The sequence below is a fragment of the Tupaia chinensis genome, unplaced genomic scaffold (assembly GCF_000334495.1).
Source record: "Tupaia chinensis unplaced genomic scaffold, TupChi_1.0 Scaffold000561_1, whole genome shotgun sequence".
NCBI classification, from domain to species: domain Eukaryota; kingdom Metazoa; phylum Chordata; class Mammalia; order Scandentia; family Tupaiidae; genus Tupaia; species Tupaia belangeri.
The window spans coordinates 2,003,646-2,012,328 of record NW_006160074.1 but is presented as its reverse complement, the minus strand read 5'-3'; positions in this window follow the sequence as shown (position 1 = coordinate 2,012,328).

The window sequence follows — 8,683 nt, the reverse complement described above, 5'->3', positions numbered from 1 at the left end:
GTGCCTCAGCCCCTACACCACTGCTGGCCCTGGTGTCTCTTCTTTTAAGGACTGTAATCCCATCAGATCAGGGCCCCACTTTGTTTTGGGTACACATGCACATATGCCTGGCATATATATATATATGACCTCATTTAACCTAATCATTTCCTTAAAGGTTCCTTCTTCAAATACAGCCATACTGAAGGTTAGAATTTCAACATGTGAGTGTGTGTGTGTGTGTGTGTGTGGGGGGGGCACATAAACGTTCAGTCTGTAACATTAGTCCTACAATAACAGTAGGGAACTTTAATATTCTGCTTTCAACAATGGATAGAGCTACTAGGAAGGGGGTCTGTGGGGGAAACGGAGGACTTGGACAAGGCTATGCACCAATTAGCCGTAACTGACTTAAATAGAACACACTACCCAACAACTGTAATACACGTTCTTAAGTATAAGACCTCCCCACTTGGATGACAACCAACATTCCCAGGTAGAGAAATTTATTTCTTACAGCTCTGGAGGTTGAGAAGCCCAAGATGGAGGCACCAGGTGTGGTGTCTGGGGGAGGCTGCTCTCTGTGCTTCCAAGGTGGTACCTTTTTCCTGTGTCCTCTACAGGGGACAAAAAGGACAAAGGGGTAAACACTGGTCCTCACCTGGCAGAAGAGTAAAAAAGGGACAGACTCTTTTAAGGGCCTCTTTATAAGGGCACCAATCCATTCCTGAAGGCGGAGCCATCACGATCAAATCACTTTCCAAAAACCGCACCTGTCATACCAACACCACGGGGATTAAGTTTCAACCTAAGTTTTGAAGGGTGCTCATTTAAACCATAGCCACTGCCTACCTCATTCTACGAGGCCGAAACTGTACTGATGCAGAAGAGAAAGACACTATAGGGAAGACATAGGCCAGTATCTCTATGAATACAGATGCAAAGAATTCTCAGCAAAATACTAGCAAACCAAGCCCATCAGCTCGTTGAGAGAAGTACACATCATCACCAACCAGGATTTGTCCCAGGAATGCAAAGGTGGTTGAGTACAGGAAGTCAGTGTAATATATGACACCAATAAAATGAATAAAAAAAGCAAACATTTCAAATTCATGCAGAAAAAGTATTTGACAAAATCCAACACTGTTTCATGATAAAACACACACACACACTCAAAAAAACTAGGAATGGAAGCAAATGTCTAAGTATGACAAAGGGCATTTGTAAGACAGTCACAACTAATGTTATACTCAATAGTGAAAGCATTCTCTTTGAATAAGACAAGGATAATCACTTTGACCAGTACTATTCAACGTTGCACTGAAAGCCTAACCAAAGCAATTGGACAAGAAAAATAAATGAGACATTCAAATTGGGAAGGATGTAAAAGTACAGATGGTCCCTGACTTAAGATGGCTTCATTTACAATTTTTAAACTTTACAATGGTGCAAAAGTAAAAAGCATTCATAAAACATGCTGAAACCATATTCAAGTATCCACACAACCAGTCTGTCTTTTACTTTCAGTACAGACGGTCTCCGATGTGTGATGGTTCAACTTACAACTTTTTAAAAAGAATTATTTTATTTAACTTTATTTAGTCATTCATTTATTTTAAGTTAACCAGAGAGGGACAGAGAGGAGAGAGAGAAAGAGAAAGTGAGAAAGCAAGCCTTCAGGTCCAGGACTCAAACTGTGGTCAGCCATGTGGGAATCCAGTACCCTTAATCACCATGCCATCTGCTGGCCCCTCAAATCACAATTTCTTTAGTTCATGATGATGTAAAAGTGAAATGCAGTCGGTAGAAATGGTGCAGTGATACAGATGCAACCATTCTATTTTTCACTTTCAGTACAGAAGTCAATAAATTGCATGACATAGTCAATACTTTATTATAAAATGAGCCCTGAATTAGGTGACTTTATCAACCGTAGGCTAATGTAACTATTTTTTTCATATTTTATTGGTTCACTAAAGATCTTAATTAATTTGAAGACTTTCAATATCAAGCACAGCTGATATATACATATTTAAGAATGGATGTCTGACTTTAGGCATAAACCTCGGTGAGTAACATACTATAGATCAGCATCTCACTATATAGCTTACTGCAGTCATTAAATAGGTATTAATAGACTCTTTTAAGTGCATTTGTGGAGAGGCTTTTGTTATAGGGTGTGTGCGCTCTCCAGAAAGACAGGGAGAGACAGAGAGACAGAAAGTGAGAAATTGCTCCCCCAAGGGGGACGGCCATACCACAATCCCGTCTCTTCCATTCTCCTCTCGGGATCTTGGGCACGCATGCACACATGCCCGGTGTGAGTTTAAGCCACCGGGTCCGGGACTCGAACAGCAGTTGACTATGTGGGAGTTCAGCAACACAACCATTATGCTCTCTGCTGGTCACAGTTCAAATAGTAGGTAGATGAACCTATCAACAGTTCAAGAGAAGACAAAAATCCTCAAATATGGAAATCAAAGCATCAAAGTAAATCAATGTTTTAGTCTAAAGTAAAAGAAAATCTATTTCACTAGTTCAAAGTCATGTAATTAATCTCTCTTATATTGACTTTGCATTATTACTATGGTCTGATCTTTTCATTTAAATTCTGGAAGTTAACATTCAACTCTGGGCTTGTCCCTACCATTAGACTGGACATTCGCTTGGTTGTTTCTTATATTCATTTCTGTGCGTGTGACTTTAGTTTTTCTGGTATAGCACACCCTTCAGCACTTTTCAGAGAGCTGATCTGGCGTTGGTGAATTCTTTCAGGTTTTGTTTATCTGAGAATGTTTTTGTCTTTTTTTCCATATGAAGGATAATCTTGCTGGGTATAGTATTCTTGGTTGAAATTATCTTTTACTTAACACTTTGAATATATTTTCCCATTCTTTCCTTGCTTGCATTGTTTCTGATGAGTGGTCCAATATTAGCCTTATGGGATATTCTTTGAAAGTAACTTGATGTTTCTCTGTTGCCAATTTTAGTATCTTGTCTCTGTGATTTTGGTCAATCTGGCTATGATGTGCCTCAGGGAAGATCTTCTTGGGTTGATTCTAGTTGGGGTCCTTTGTATTTCTTGGGTCTGGATATTGGAGTGCCTTTCTAGGTTTGGAGAGTTTTCTTCCAGGACTTCATGGAATAGATTATCTATGCCCTTATTAGTTTCTTCACTTTCGAGGATACTGATGATCCAGATGTTTGGGTGTTTAATGATACCTAGTATAACTTGTATGTTATTCTCATTTTTTTTTTTTGGATTCTTTTTTCAGTCTTTTTGGTGAATTTTTCTAGGTCAGAGGTTCTATCTTCTACATCTGAGATTCGATCTTCTGCATGGTCTAATCTGCTATTGATTCTTTCAATGGAAGTTTTGATTTCCTCCTGTATTACAGCCTTCATCTTTAACAATTCCATATGATTCTTTTTTATGATGTGTATCCTCTCTTTCAGATCAAGCAAGAACTTCCTCACCTCCTGGAACTCGGTGTCACTTTTCCCCTGCATCTTCTGGAGTTCGTTGTCTCTATTCTCTTGCATCTCTGTTAGCCTTGCCACTATGAATATTTTGAATTCTGTATCTGACATTTCTATGAGTTCCCTTGCATTCTTTGTGGAGGAAGAGGAGTTATTCTTTTTCATTAGAGAAGAAATATTTTCTTCATTTCTCATATTTCTTGTGCCTCTGTGGAGGTTTCTGTTCATCTGATGGATTATATGTTTTTTCCTATTTTTTGGAGTTCAATCTGGCTCCTGGCTAGACCAGGGAGCAGGAGGGTGAAGTCTGGGCAGAGGATCTTTGGTGGTTGAAATCCTGGAAAGGGGTCAATCTGAACTGAGATGTAGATGATTGCTGATTGGCTTATCCTGGCTCCTGGCTAGAGGTGGGGAGGGCAAGAGGGTAAAGTAGCGAGTCTTTGGTGTCAAAATCCCTGAAAGGGGCCACTTTTAACTCGGCTAATGTAACTGTTCTGAGCATCTTTAAGGTTAGGCTAGTCTAAGCTGCCCTGTTTGTTCAGTTAGACTTATGATACTTTCACCTTATGATGGGTTTATCGGGATGTAACTCCATTGGAATTTTAAGGGGCATCTGTATCTCAATGCACAGATAACACGTTCTCATATATAAAAACGTCTTAATGAATACTATATTAAAACAACTAAACAGATTTAACAAGGTGACAGTATGTAAATATCAATACACAGAGCTTAATTGAATTTTGTACACTACTAGTGAATAATCCAAAAAGGTTATTAAGAAAGCAATTCCATTTACAATAGTATCAAAAAGAATAAAATATTTAAGAGTAAATCTAACCAAGGAAGTATAAGACTTATAGAATGAAAATTATAAAACATTACTAAACAAATTTATGGAAGATCTAAATAAATGGTAAAAAATCCTATGTTCATGAGTTAGAAGATGTAATATTGATTTTTTTTGAAAAGAATTATTAATTAATTAATTTTAAAATTTGACCAGAGAGAGACAGACAGACAGAGAGAGAGAGAGAGGGAAAGTGAGAAAGCAAGCCCCCAGATCCAGGACTCAAACTGCTGTCAGACACGTGGGAGTCCAACACCTTAACCACAGCACCACTTGCCAGCCCTAGAAGACGTAATATTGTTAAGATGGTGTGATAGTTAATTTTCAGTGTCAGTTTGACTGAATGAAGGAATACTTAGAGAACGGTTTTCCCCCATTACTTCTGGGTATTTCTGTGAGGGTGTTTCCAGAGGAGACTGGGATGTCAGGGGACTGAGCGGAGAAGACCTGCCTTCATTGCCGCCAGACCCCATCCAATTGGCTGAGGGCTGAGATAGAACAGAGAAGGCGTAGAAAGGATTACCTCTTTCTTTGGAGCTGGGACACTCTTCTCCTGTCCTTGGACATCTGACGTCCAGGCTTTCTGACCTTGAGGCTCCAGGATTTACACTAATGACTCCAAGGTCTGAGGCTTTTGGTCTCCTGCTGAGCTGCACTGACAACATCCCGGGTCTCCAGCCTACAGCTGGCTTCTCAGTATCAATACCTTTGCCAATTGCCCTAATAACCCCCTCCTCTCTCATCTCTATACCTGTCTGTCTCCAGATCTAGGTCGTTTCTATCTATATTGACAGCGATGTCTGTCTATATCCATCCTACTGTTTCTCCCTCTCTGGAGAACCCTAATAACAACAGCTCTACTTCTCAAAGCGATTAAATTCTTATTAAAATCGGAAAGATCTTTTTTTTTTTTTGCAGAAGTGGGAAAGCTGGTCTTAAATTCTTATGAAATTCTTGTGAAATTCCAGGATAGCCGAACAACCCTGAAAAAGAACAAATCCGAAGGACTCCCATTTCCTGATTTCAAAACTTACTATGAGATTTACAGTAATAAAAGCAGTGTATAAGAATAGACATGTACAAAGGGGCATTACAAATTTTTTTAGGGGACCAGCAGATGGCATAATGGCTATGTCACTGGACTCCCGTGCAGTCGACCGTAGTTTGAGTCCCGGAACCAGCAGCTTAAACTCACACCGGGCGTGTGTGTGTGCGTGCCCAAGATCTCAAGAGGAGAATGGAAGAGAAGGGATTGTGGTGTGGCCATCCCTCCGGGGGGCGAGGTATTTCTCGCTTTCTGTTTCTCTGTCTCTCTCTTTCTGGTGAGCACACATGCCCCATAGAAAAAAATCTCTCCAAAAAAAAAAAAGTTTTATTTTAGAATAGTAAAATTAAAGTACAGGTTTATTTTGGTGCAAATAATGCTTTGAAATCCATTCATAGTTTTTTTTTCCCCCCATAGGATGTGTGCACTTGCTGGAGGGAGAGAGAGAGAGAGAGAGAGAGAGCGAAAGAGCAAGAGACGAAGTGAAAAATCACCCCCCAAGTGTGATGGTCATACTGTTATCCCTTCTCCATTCTCAGGATTTCGGGCACACACACATGCATGTGGTCTGATTTTTAAACCACTCAGTCTGGAACTCGAACTACAGTCAGCCATGTAGGAGTCCAGTGCCTTAACCACCACACCACCTACTGACCCCATAGCTTTTCTGTTCTTCTTTTTATTTTTAACCAGAACAGTTATTGCCTGACTAATCATTGAAATCCTTAGGACGAACTGGATGTTGCAGCAGCTGCCCTCTTGGGTTGGGTGTCGTTCCTGCATGGAGTCCAGGCCTGAATCTGCGGTGTATAGTTTTTACGTGTCTCGTTAGACCAGTCCCGATGGTACGGCGTCTTTTAGCCTTAGCACTCCAGGTACACTTTCTCTTGTGCTTGACGGGGTAGCCACTCTTGCCACAGGGCAACTTCTGCAGGTGGCAGGCCTGAGGACCACAGCAGAGGCACAACGAGTGCGTCTCACTGCGCTGCTTCCCAAACGACGACGCTCCCTTCATCATCTCGCTTCTGTGGCTGAGACCGAAGACACCTGAAGGGAAGGCACTTCTGCTAAATTGCCTCTTTTTTCTTTCTCTTTTTCTCTTTCTTTTTTTTTTTAAGAGAGATTTTTGCTATAAGGCACGTGTGCTCACTGGAGAGACAGAGAGACAGAAAGTGAGAAATCACCCTCCCCGACCACCAGCGGGGCTGGCCATGCCACAATCTCTTCTCTTCCATTCTCTTCTCGGGATTTGGGGCTTGCATGCCTGCACACACGTCTAGCATGAGTTTTAAGCTGCCGGGTCCAGGACTTGAACCATGGTTGACTACATGGGAGTCTAGCGACAGAACCATTATGCCATCTGCTGGTCCCAACTCCATAGTTTTTCATACTTGTTTTCCCTCAACTTTTTTTTTTTTTTGGAGAGATTTTCACTGTAGGGTGCGTGCGCTCGCCAGACAGACAGAGAGAGACATAGAGACAGAAAGCGAGAAATCACCCCCCAGGGGGGATGGTCACGCCGCAATCCCTTCTCCTCCATTCTCCTCTCGGGATCTTGGGCACGCACGCACACGCGCCCGGCATGAGGTTTAAGCCACCGGGTCCAGGACATGAACCGCGGTCGACTACATGGTAGTCCAGCGACATAGCCATTACGATAACTGCTGGTTCCCTCCCTCAACTTTTTAAAGACCCTTCCCACCTCATGGATCAATACAATAGAATGGAGAGTCCTGAAATTAATCCATACATCAATAGTTAATGGATTTCTTTTTTTTAGAGGTTTTTTTTTTTTTTTTTTGCTATAGGGCGTGTGTGCTCAAGACAGAGAGAGACAGAGAGACAGAAAGCGAGAAATCACCCCCCAGTGGGGATGGCCACGCTGCAATTCCTTCTCCTCCATTCTCCTCTTGGGATCTTGGGCACGCATGCATATGCGCCCGGTGTGAGTTTTAAGCTACCGGGTTCGGGACACGAACCGCAGTCAACTATGTGGGAGTCCAGTGACATAGCCATTACGTTAACTGCTGGTCCCCAATAGTTAATGGATTTCTCAAGGAGTTCCAAGACCTGTCAATGGAGAAAGAATAGTTTCTTCATTTTATTTATTTTTATTTTTTTTAACTTTTTTTTTTTTTATCTTTGGAGAGGTTTTCGCTATAGGGCGTGTGTGCTCGCCAGACAGACAGAGAGAAACATAGAGGCAGAAAGCGAGAAATCACCCCCCGGGGGGATGGTCATGCCACAATCACTTCTCCTCCATTCTCCTCTCAGGATCTTGGGCACACACGCACACGCGCCTAGTGTGAGTTTTAAGCCACCGGGTCCAGGACACAAACTACGGTGGACTACGTGGGAGTCCACCGACATAGCCATTATGCTAATTGCTGGTTCCCAAAACTCACACATTTCTACATATAGAACTAAACATGCAGACATTGAGATTTTATAAAAAGTACCAGACCAGCAGGTGGTATTAAGGCGCTGGATTCCCACATGGTCATGGTTTGAATCCTGACCCGAGGGCTTGAAAATCACAACAAATAAATAGATAAATAAATGAATAAGTGTTAAAAACAAAGTACTGTTTATAATAACAAGGAAAACCTGAAATGTTTAGTGATAAGTGTAACAAAATATGTGCAAAATTTGTATGCTAACCATCCTAACCATTTGTATCCTAACCATCATGCCACCTGTGTGCGTGTGCATGCGTGCCCAAAATCCCTAGAGGAGAATGAAGGAGAAAGGATTGCGTCATGGCCATCTCTCCTTGGGGATTATTTTTCATTTTCTGTCTCTCTTCTTCTCTCTGTCTCTCCAGCTAGCCCACATGCCCTATAGCAAAAAAAAAACCCAAACCAAAAAAAAACTCTCTCTACAAGAAAAATAAAATGACCTTAATGGGGACCAGCAGGTGGCATGATGGTTAAGGTGCTGGACACTCCCTCACGGCCAACCACGGTTTGAGTCCCAGACCTGCTGAAACCAGCAGGTCTCTTTGTCTCTCTCTGGTCAAATTAAAATAAATGAATGAATAAATAAAATTAAATAAACAATTCTTTAAAAAATAAATTAAAAATGACCTTAAAAATCTCACTGCTAGTTAAATACCCAAGAGAAATGAAGACTTACAGTCATTCAAAAACTTGAGCACAGCTGTTTCTAGCAGCATTATTCATAAAAGCCACAAGGTGTTAAACAACTCAAATATGCATCAATGGATGAATGGATTAACAAAATGCCATATAGTGGAATATTATTTGTCCCGACCCGGGGGGACAGCCGAACAGGTTTCCTGAGTGAAGGAGTGAGAGCCGGGACAAGCG